At 38.9% G+C, this 8,521-nt stretch overlaps 1 protein-coding gene across 3 annotated transcripts in view; it reads right to left on the reverse strand.

Moving 5' to 3' along the window:
- Positions 1-8,521, reverse strand: part of Scai (suppressor of cancer cell invasion) — a 152,127-nt gene that overhangs the window by 56,903 nt on the left and 86,703 nt on the right. The window lies entirely within an intron of this gene.

The raw sequence follows: 8,521 nt of genomic DNA on the forward strand, positions 1-8,521 counted from the left end.
TTTTTTTTTTTTTGTACTGGGGATCTAAGTAGGGCCGTTGAGCTTGCAAGGCAGATGGTGGCACCACCAAGCTAAATCCGAGTGCCACTGCCGGCCTCGAAAAAAGGAAGGAAGGAAGGAAGGAAGGTAGGAAGGAAGGATGGATTTGCATTTCTTTTTTTAAAAGTTCTAGTTGTTGAAGCAAAAATAGCTTTATTGTATAACAAGGGTCCAGGACACGTTTTCCTCATCTTCCTACTACCTCTAACAGCTCCTTCTCAGGGACCTTTGTAGATATCTCTCCCAGGAGGACCCTAGCATCCTTCCCTGTCCCTGATCTTATGAGTACTCAATTACATACTGATACTTCTTAATGCTTCTCCTCAGCAACTGGAAAGTAGTACTTCAGGGGAAGGGCACATGGTAGAGTTAGTGTACACGTAGTATTATTGTTCTCAACTATTCTATCCCTTTGTCCTTGGGCCAGGTGACTCATAGTCATGTCTTTGAGAAATGAGTATTTCATATGGGCCTCGCCATATTAACTTGCTTGTCCAATGAAACATAATTGTTACAGATCTACATCCTGTCCCAGGAGATTAAGTGACATTACATGGTTTGCCATTTTCACTTTTCTCCCTGATGTAAGAACAATGTGTTTCAGCCTGGAACACCAAGAAAGGCCATTTAATGGACCCTGGATCACAGACACATTGCAACTAACACAGGAGTAAAAAATTAATCTCTACTGTAGTATGGCATCCAATTTTGGGGTTTACTATAGCAGCCTTACTCAGGAAAAGCTAGTACAAAAATTGGTAGAAGGAGTAGGTTGTTGCCATAATAAAAATACTGTATAACATAACTGTATGGGGAATGAATAGCAAGTAATTGTTACCAAAAGCAAAAGTCAAAAGCCAAAAAAAAAAACCCACCAATATAAGGTAGTGTTAAAACTGCAATGACCTACAATAACTCAAAAATAGATAATATAAGTAATGAACTTGTAGATTTACACAAAGAAGCTGGGGAGAAGTATCTTTCTATTAGCTACTTGATGCTATTAGCTGCACTTAACAAAATACTATAAGAAAAGATGAACTCAACAAAGTACTGTCTGCAGCAGTTGGAAAAGAGAAGAGAAAAATCTATGAATTCAAGAACTTCTGCCTATAATCCCAGCACTCAGGAGGCTGAGGCAGGAGGATTGCTGTGAGTTTGAGACCAGCCTGGGCTACACAGTGAGTTCCAGGTCAGTCTCACTACATAGCGAGACCCTGTCTCAAAAAAACCAAAAAAAAAAAAAAAAGAACTTCCAAGATTCAAAGATATAACAATTACTAATACTTTATAAAATATACCACTGAAAAATGCTAGCCATAAATCTCCCCTAAGACTTAGCTTCACCCTCAAGGCAAAATCTCTTCAAGTGGAAGTATGTGAATAACTAAAGATGGTCCAAATACATTCTTACAGTGGGACATAATTTTTAGGTCAGGGAAAGAACTGAAGGATTTGGCACTCTTGCAGAACTTCAGAAGAAGATACTTGTCAGACATGTGTCAAAAATTTGTGGGAAGGCCGGGTGTGGTGGCACACACCTATAATCCCAACACTCGGGAGGCTGAGGCAGGAGGATCACTGAGAGTTCGAGACCAGCCTTGGCTACATAGTGAGTTCCAGGTAGGTCAGTCTCAACTACATCGTAAGACCCTGTCTCAAAAAAACACCCCTCCCCCAAAAAAGTGTGGGAACTGGGCCAGGGATTTAGCTCAGTGGTTCTGCTGTCTGCTTTGCAAGTGAAAGGTCCTAAGTTTGATCCCCAGTACCAAAAAAAAAAGTAAGGAAAAAAAATTTGTGGGTATGGCTATTGGTACATGGAGCTAACTTGACTCAAATTAGTCAGTTACGTTTTACTAGAGCTGTACTGCCAAAAGGTCATTTGAAAAATGCAATAGTCAGTCATTAGTTCCAATGTGATCCCCATACTAGGGATTGAACTCAGGACCTTGCACTTTCAAGGCAGGCACGGAGCCACTGAGCTAAATCCCCAGCAATGTGATATACTTTTTATCATAATCTATGAGTTGTCACCTCGTTTTTATTGAGTTTTTTAAGTGAATCCTTATTTAATTTATTTATTTATTGCTTGCTTGCTTGCTGGCAGTACCAGGGATGGAACCCAGGGATTGTGCACTGAGGTACATCCCCAGCCCTTTATTAATTTTGAGTACTGCAATCTCCCTGCCTTGGCCTGCCAGAATGCTGGGATTACAGATGTGTGCCACCATACCCAGCTTAATCTTTATTTTTATCATTACGGCTTCTCTTCTTTTTAAAGAAATCCATTCACATAATTAGTACTGTCTTCTAAAAGATTTAAAGTTTTTATTTTCAAATTTAACTCAACTATAAGCAAAACTGAGATTCAGATATGTGTAACAAATTTAGTCTGAATGATTTTATAAGTGCTTTATGGTGAATATGGCAGAAATGGGATTGAAGTCATCAATTTTCCCTTACACTTGCATCTCTTCATTCTGTTCTACTGGTCTATTTTTGTAACTCCTCATTAACATATGGTTAATTACAATAGCTTTGTAATAAATGCAGTATGTTTCTTCTTTTTCAGGAAGTATTCTTGGTTCCTTGTATAGGAATATGAATGTATACTTTAAAATTAACTTATCAAAGTTCCAGAAGAAATTTTAATACATTCTAATGGGGACTGAATAGATCTATAGATCAGTTTGAGAAACTGACATTTTCATAATTCTAAGTGCTAAAGTATCCTTCCCATTTATGTTGAAAATAGTAAATAAAATTTTTTTTTTTTGGTACCGGGGATCGAACTTGGGTCCTTGCGCTTGGAGGCAGGGGCCGGAACCACTGAGCTAAATCCCTGGCCCAAAAATATTAAATAAGTCTTATAACTCTTCTCATAAAGGTCTTACACTTCTTGGTTCACATATTGCAAGGTCTCGCATTTTTATTACTTTTGTGAATGGTATCACTGAATTCTATATCTTCATTTTGAATAATATCTCAATAGAGCTGTTCTTAAGTAACATAATAAAATATGAGAAAATGAAAAATGGAAATGAAGTATTTGTAAATGGGGAGGGATGGAGGGGGTGAAGTGAGGGCAGGGGTAAGGGGAAAAAAATGAGAACCAAGACCTGTCATGTAAAGGTACAAGATCCCAGTAGTGAATACAACTGTACTGTATATCTAAAATGTACCAATAAACTCAATGAGGAAAAAAAAGTAACATAATAAAAAAGCAATGCATGATGCAATGAGCAAGGAATTTTATCTTGCTTTCCCATGCCTCCATTATATAAAGAAATAAAAAGGGAGGAGGTCCACAGATGAGAGATTTCAACAAACTTCTATAAGAATAAGGAATATCATTGTTATATGAAGAAATATCAGATATGTTATTATTTCCTGTCATTCAAAATCCTGGTGGGAGGGCTGGGGGTGTAGCTCCACACTAGAGTGCTTGCTAAGGCCCTGCGTTCCATCCCCAGCAACATACAACCTACAAAAAACAGATGAAGCATGCAAATGGGTTACTGTGAAGACTTTAATAAAGGAACTATAATGTTGTGAACAGAGCGACAGGAAGCCAACAAGCAACGCTGAAGCACTCTAATTGGTCACCTCTTAGGCCTGCTGCTGTAAGCAGGGTAAAGTGACTAAAACCTAGGCCAAGAGTAGGAGAACCATATCCAATCCTCTCTGCAGTCCCCTGCTGTGGCACATATCTGGTTGCCCAGCCCATAAAGGTGACTCTCAGAGTATACAGAGGTAAGAGGGGAGAAGGTAGGCCTGGAAGGATAAACTAAAATAACAGAGAAGGGAATGCTGGAACCTAGAAAACATGGAAACAAGGCTACATGTGAAAAGAGCCAACCCAAAGAAGTTACAAAAAGAATGAAAGTGCAGTTTCAAACAATTAAAGGTTTAAGTAAGAATCACTTTTCCACTATCCCCACACCAAATACCCAATATCTCCTGTTACATTTACCTTCCCAGGTACAGAGAAGAGAGAGGGAAGGAGAGGATTAGGTGGCAAGAAAAGTAAAGAGAAATTTATCATCAAAGAAATTGGATAATCTTATTTTATCACTGATTATGTAGGGATGGTCTCAGAGTAAGGTCAGCCTGCTCAGCATAATGAAAATCTCTCAATCAATAAAATTTGCCCAAGCAAACAGTGATCTGGTTAGATTTTCTGTTTTCTTCTTTTTTAAGGTACTGGGGATCGAACTCAGGTCCTTGCACTTGAAAGGCAGGTGGTGGCACCACTGAGCTAAATCCAAGGCCCCTGTTTTGTTCTTCTTTAATAAAAATTTTAGACATTGGAGGAAGTCTGTAACATGACAAAAACATGGTAAACTCAGAAAACAGGCTAAAGGACATAATTAACAATTTAAATTAGAAGTCTCAGGATTTATAATTTAAATTTTTTTTCCCTTAAATTCTCTTATTGGTACATTTTAGGTATACAATACACTTACATTTATCATTGGGTACGTGTACCTTTACATGATGTATCTTGGTTCTTCTTTTTTCCCTATTCCCCTGCCTTCCTTTCATCTCCTCTACCCCTCCCTAACAAGATTTATAATAATAAGACTCAAAAAGAGAAGGACATAAGAACAAAGAAAGAAGTTGGAAATTTTTAAAATTATGACTGCTGAAATAATCACTGAGAGGTATAAGATAAAAATATTTTAGAAGGCTAAATGAAAAACTAAGAGATAGAAAATATAAAAGAGAAAATCAATAACAGAATGCCAGAGAAAAAAGACTGGAACAAAATACTGAGAGAAAAAAAATTCTACAAAGTAATGATCTACCCCGTGTACCAAAGTAGATGAATGAAAAATGAGCCACCTTTGTGAAGTTCAGAACAGGAAGAACAAACCACAAAGACTCAAGAATCAGAATAGCATCAGAAGAGAAGAAGAAAGGGTAGGAATGGTAACATCCTCATCTTACTAAATTAGGAGTCAAAGGTACCATCATTATGGTATATGGATGAAGGGACTTCATTCTGAGGCAGACTGGCTTGGCTGCTAATTGTAAACATAATCTGGCCCCAAAATTTTCTTAGCTCCTTACCTGTAAAATGAGAATACATGTTGAGTATGAAATGCTTCAGACCATAAGTGTTTCAGCTTCTAGATTTTGGAATATTTGCATGTATAAAATGAAGTATATTGGAGATAGAGCCCAAGCTTAAATATGAAATTCACTTTTTTGGACAAGGTCTTGTTCCATTGCCCAGACTGGCCTTAAACTCCTGATCCTTCTGCTCTAGCCTCCTAGTTAGTAGCTGGGATTATAGGTGTGAGCCACTGTGCCTGGCTCATTTATGTTTCATATATATCTTATACAAATAGCCTAAAGGTAATTTTATTTTTCTTTTATGAGATGGGGTCTCACCATGCTGCTCAAGCTGGACTCCAATACCTGGGCTCAAACAAGCCTTCTATCTGTGTCCCAAGTGATGAAGGCGCAACAACACTGCACAACATTATGCCTGGCTGTATTATACAATGTTTTAAATAATTTTGCTGATGCCAGGTGGGGTGGCACATGCTTATAATCCCAGCACTTGGGAGGCTAAGGATTGCCACAAGTTCGAGGCCAGCCTGAGCTACATAGCAAGATCCATCTCAAAAAAACAAAAACAAAATTTGCTGTTAAAACAAGTTTCATGGTTTGGAATTTTCCACTTGTAGCTTATTGGCGCTCTGGAAAGTTGAGAGGGAGGAAGATGGCAAGTTCAAGCTCAACCTGAGCAACTTCGTGATTTAGTGAGAACCAGTCTCAAAAAAAAGGGTTGGGGATTTAGCTCAGTGGTGCAGCATCTGGTGCAAGTTCCTGAGTTCAATTCCCAGTGCAAAAAAAAAAAAAAAAGGCCAGGTATGTAGTTCATTATAAAGGCTTTGGGTTTAATCACTGGTAATGAACTATTAAAGGAAGGAAAGACAGAGAGAGGAACTGGAAGGGCAGGGGAGAGCAAGGGGAGGGGAGGAGAGAGGGAGGCAGCGGGAGGCACTGCAATAGCTTTAGGTATACATGATAAATAAGCAATGAGAAACTGAGCATCCTGGCCATGGAAACTCAGAAAGCCTAGAAGGGATGAGATAGTATGTGTGAAGTACTTGGAAGAAGCTTAGGAAATGGCAAACAATCATACATGCTCATTGTTATTAGCACTGCTATTACTGGTATTATTTTTATGAGGACTATGAAGCTGGGAAAAAATAGCTTTTAGGCAAATGAAATCTTCATTTATCATGATAATATCAAGGAAAATGTACAAATTATAAACCAAGAAATAGTGACGTAAGTGTATTAACCTAGAAATGGAGGTAAACACCAGGAGAATGAAAACCAGAAGCAATCAAAGTGTCTGCCTCTGAAAACCAGGGCGCAAGGTAAGAGGGATGTTTTAGAGAACAACTATTGATTGAGTTTGATTGTTGTTTTTGTGCTGGGGATGGAACCCAGGGCCTGATGCACACTAAGCATGAGCTCTATTGCTGGGCTACACCTCAATCCTCACTTTTTCAAAACCATGTGCTTTTTAAATTATGGGATTATATTCTCATTCACTTTTGGAACTGTGACAATTTATATACACAAGATAAAATTTAAAAAGCACAAAAGGTTTTTTGTGGGTTTTTTTGTTTTTTTTTTTTTTTTGGTACCTGGGACTGAATTTGGGAACTTGCAGCACAAAAGGTTATATAGAGTAAAAAGTAAGTTTCCCATACATCTATTTCTAGTAACACCATTTCCTACTTGGGAGAAGTCCTCATTTATTTACAAGCACAAAACTGCATGTATTACATTTATATGTTATTTTGAAAAAATTTAAAATATTTACATTTTTAAAAAGTATGAGATGAAAAAGAATAATCCCATCCCATGATTTAAACCAATTACGTTTAATGTTTATCATATTTCATGACAGACAATTTTCAAGTTTTACTCATTCGTCGCTTAAAGAAACTGTATTTCTATTTTGTTAACCATCCAAACTTATAGTAGGCCCCACCTGAAACAAGGATTGATTGATTGATTGATTTTTAAGGAGAATAGGCTTAATTAGTTCACAGTTTATGGCGGTTTCAGTCCATAATCAGCTGGCTCCAACGCAGGGTGGCAGAGAGGCAATAGTATATGGTGGGCCCCGATCCATCGCGGGAAGGAGAGCCACGCCTGCTCCCGACCCAGCCACCATCACTCAAGTGCCAGGAGGAAGCCTGGGCTCCAATCCACCCCGGGAAGGAGAACCATGCCAGCTCCCGACCCAGCAGCCATCACTCAAGTGCCAGGAAGGTAGCCACGCAGGTACCCATGAACCCGCATAATCCCCCTGCCCCCCCACCCCGCACTCTCAGACCTCCTGACTGTGCCAGTCTTTGGACCCACTCTGCAGAGGCAGAGGTGGTCATCAAGGGTATTTTTCTGAGTTCCCAACTTTGAACATCTTTAAAGAAAGGGCGTGGGAAACCTGTAATAGAACGTTGTGGAGTTCAACTGTTCAGAAGGATGGGGAACTCAACCTGGGCCTTGCAGCCCGAGGTCAGTCAGCGTCAGGGGGTTCAGCCATCAGCTAACTGAGATCAGGGGTCTTGCATCCTCACTCTCTCTGAGCCATTAAATGGTAAATACACTATATTGAAATTTTGTTCACTGCAGACATGTTCTGGACTGCTTCTTGATTTCAATTTAATTCAAATGATTTAAGGGTGATAGACTAGTAACTACCTCCAGTGGTCAGTGTCAAAGTTGTGCTTGATATTAATGTGTTGCTGATTGTATCAGTTGGGGTAAAGCATTGCTGTTGATTTGATGAGCTGTTTCTCTGATGTTATGAAGATGAGAATGTCTGTGGGTCGTTAGAGACACAGAAGCTAGGGCACAACTATATCAGGAAGATTTGGGTGATAACCCAGAGATTAAACCAAGGACAGTCCAACAACAAAAATAAAAATGAGAAAACACTTAAGCAAGACACAAGGACAGACTTCCAGTTCACCAATGGCAAACAGTAGGGCAAATGAGGACAAAAAGGCTGATAGTGAACCACCAGGACACCCTGAACTCAAAGCACAGGAAGTAACAAAACAGATCAATCAGGCTCTAGAAAAATTCAAAACAGAAATAATTTCCCAGATAACCACAGAGATAGTGAGCAAAATGGAAGTCGTGATTCAAGACTCTAGAGCAGAAACTGTCAAAAAAATAGATAAGCTCAGGACCATGATAGAAGCCATGAAGGCCCAGCCTAAGAAAGAAATGGAAAAAGTAAACGCCCAACATAGGAAAGAAATGGAATCCATAAAACAGATTCAAACAGATATCCAGGAGATTAAACACTCTATTGAAAGTGTACGTAACAGAATAAAAGAATGCGAAGATAGACTCTCAGATATAGAAGATAAGATTGCAGTCAGTGACCATGAAAAGAGAGGTCTCTTCAAAACAGTAAGAGATCATGAGAAATCGATCC

This window comes from Fukomys damarensis, unplaced genomic scaffold (assembly GCF_012274545.1).
Source record: "Fukomys damarensis isolate Sample0158 unplaced genomic scaffold, DMR_v1.0_HiC HiC_scaffold_36, whole genome shotgun sequence".
Classification (NCBI taxonomy): Eukaryota; Metazoa; Chordata; class Mammalia; order Rodentia; family Bathyergidae; genus Fukomys; species Fukomys damarensis.